We start from the raw sequence: 2,976 nt of genomic DNA on the forward strand, positions 1-2,976 counted from the left end.
AAAATAAATTGTTGAGGCTCGGCAAACAATTAATTTGGAAAATGAAGGGCTGGTCCGGGAGTCGAACCCGGGGCCTCTCGCACCCAAAGCGAGAATCATGCCACTAGACCAACCAGCCTCCTTGAAAATTGTCCATAAAATATCGGACAATATCTTCAAGCTCAAAATAATACCCCCCATTTTTGCTGACGAGGTTTGTTAGATTTGTAAGTTATGCTGTGTGCCACATGCCATGTCTACGTAGTCTAGTATGCACATGTCAACGCGGTCTCGGCTGGCAGCGACACTGGACCCATTTGCACACAGCACAAGGGTCGCCACGGGGTTAAAAGTATAGTGAATAGGGCACAACTTAGCCCAGGGCTCAATTTCATAGAGCTGCTTGGTAGATTATGCTTGACTACTTTCTGCTAAGCTGAAATAAGTAGGATACCAGACACAGAAAGTGCATTAGACATGGTAGTTTGATTGGTAACCTTATTCCGGTAGGCATAATGTGTTTGTGCTTATATGTGGCTACTTGTTTGTGTTTAAAGCAGGCCTATGAAATTGGGGCCTACATGGTTGACATACAGCGCGACAATTAAAGTCAAGTTTGTGTTCACATTGAAAAGTGAAAGTTACGGGAATACAATTTTTCCTTAGATTTGTACTTGAAAGATAATTATTATAGATACAACTAAGGTCTCATGTCTACACACATTACAAAGGGGCGGAACTAGTCATTCTAAAAGATTTAGCTGGTTTGTATAATAGGGTTACATGTTGTATTGTCTTTCACCTTCTTACAAACAAAGACAATGTAGTATTTTGAGAAAGAGGTCATTTCTCACTCACTATATTAAACCTTCAGGCCTTGAAGCCCTTTCTGCGTTAAGGGATCACGTTGCCTTGGATCGGTCGAATTGGTCCTGGAAAAGCGTTTGTAACCTTTGGTTATGAAATGCATATGATCTTAAAGATATTTTAGAAGTATAATTTAATGATCCGCACAAGTATCACTCGAAATTGCGTGGTTTTCCTTTTACCTCTTCGGCTTAAACACGGTCGGCTTTTTATGGGAGTCAAATTTTTGACTCACATAAATGGCAGACCGTGTTAGTTCGCAAAAGTAAAGGAAAACCACGTAATTTTGAGTCAAATTTGTGTGGATCACTGAATTATACGTTTAAATTATCTTCCTAACCATTATGTATTTTACAACAAACGGTTACAAACGTTTTACAAAAACCAACCCGGGGTCGATCCAAGGCAACGTGTTCCTTTTAGCACAACAAATTGTGCAACAATTGTTTTTTTTCTCGTTTTTTTTTTTTTTTTTTTTCATTATTCTCTTGCAACTTCGATGATCAAAAGAGTCAACATTTTCAGAGATTTGTTATTTAAAACATAATTATGTTGGATAGACCAGTATACTGGTCTTTGACAATAATTACCAAAGCTGTCTAGTGCATTTAAGGATTTTTTTATTTATAAATCAACGACAAACAATCGCATAATAATGAATACACAGTGTTCAATACTGGTGCAATGCTTGCTCCAATTTAGAATTTGGGTTTTAATAGAGGGGGCCTTTCAAATGCAGGGGACACTATTGGTAATTACTTAAAATAATTATTAGCATAAAACCTCACTTGGAAATAGTAATGGGGAGAGGTTGATAGTAATTGTAAGAAACGGCTCCCTCTGAAGTAACATAGTTTTCGAGAACGAAGTAATTTTCCACGAATTTGATTTCGAAACCTCAGAATTAGAATTTGAGGTCTCGAAATCAGCCATCTAAACGCACACAACTTCGTGTGACAAGTTTTTTTTTTCGTTATTATCTCGCAACTTTGACGACCGATTGAGCTCAAATATTCACAGGTTTGTTATTTTATGCTTATGTTGAGATACACCAAGTGAGAAGACTGGTCTTTGACAATAATTACCAAGAGTGTCCACTGTCTTTGAGTAGTAAAAAAAGAAGAAGAAAAAGTACTTAAGACACTGATATAAACCACCTTGCCAAAATGTTGCTGTATGTTTGTATGTCTGTTGATAGTCTGTTTGTTTGTTTGTTTATTGGGGTGTTTGTTTCTTTATTTGTATGTATGTTATTAATTGTTCGTTGTTTGTTGTTGATTTTTGTCCATACAACTCTTTCATTTTTATCGAAATGCTCGTCCTTGCCGGTAATAATTCCTTAACGAAACAATTTTGTTTGACTCTAAATTTAAATACACTGGACACTATTGGCAATTGTCAAAGACCAGTCTTCTCACTTGGTGTATCTCAACATATGCATAAAATAACAAACCTGTGAATATTTTAGCTCAATTCTGGTCGTCGAAGTTGTACGCTAATAATGCCAGGAAAAACTTTTCACACGAAGTTGTGTGCTTTCAGATGTTTGATTTCGGGACCTCAAAATGTATAATTCTGAGGTCTCGAAATCAAGTTTGTGGAATTGTTTTTCTTCTTTTTCTTGAAAACTACGTTTCTTCAGATGGAGCCGTTTCTTATAATGTTTTTACCATCACCAGCTCTCCATAACTTGTTTACCAAGTAAGTTTTTATGCTAATAATAATTTTGAGTAATTACCAAGAGAGTCCACTGCATTTAAACTCTCTGTCCTGAATAATAGAGAGAGGTACCACAATTAATGATGTGTGCTTAGATCGAGAACAAATGACCCGTGGGATTAAAATGCTCACAGCTTGAACGAGGCGTAGCTGTGATCTATAAATATTACACAATCTGAAACAATTTTGGGTATTGGCCGGTTACATGAATAAAGAAAACGCCTAACAAGTTCTGCAACATCTTTATGACTTTTGTCACTCTTCGTGGTTATGGGTACAGGCCGATATATTGACCATGACGCTAGGCACTGATCACAACTTGAATTTGATACACTTGCTGATCTGGGGCTGCCGACCATAAGACACTTTGAACACCGCTTCATTTGCTGATTTGGGGATGCCGACCAAAAT

General features: G+C 37.1%; 1 non-coding gene across 1 annotated transcript; it reads right to left on the reverse strand.

Moving 5' to 3' along the window:
• Nucleotides 1-46: 46 nt before the first annotated feature.
• On the reverse strand, nt 47-118 carry Trnap-ugg (transfer RNA proline (anticodon UGG)). The gene has a single exon. It is a non-coding gene; the product is annotated as a tRNA-Pro (tRNA).
• Between the last annotated feature and the right edge of the window lie 2,858 nt (nt 119-2,976).

The sequence above is a fragment of the Asterias amurensis genome, chromosome 17 (genome assembly GCF_032118995.1).
Source record: "Asterias amurensis chromosome 17, ASM3211899v1".
Taxonomy (NCBI): domain Eukaryota; kingdom Metazoa; phylum Echinodermata; class Asteroidea; order Forcipulatida; family Asteriidae; genus Asterias; species Asterias amurensis.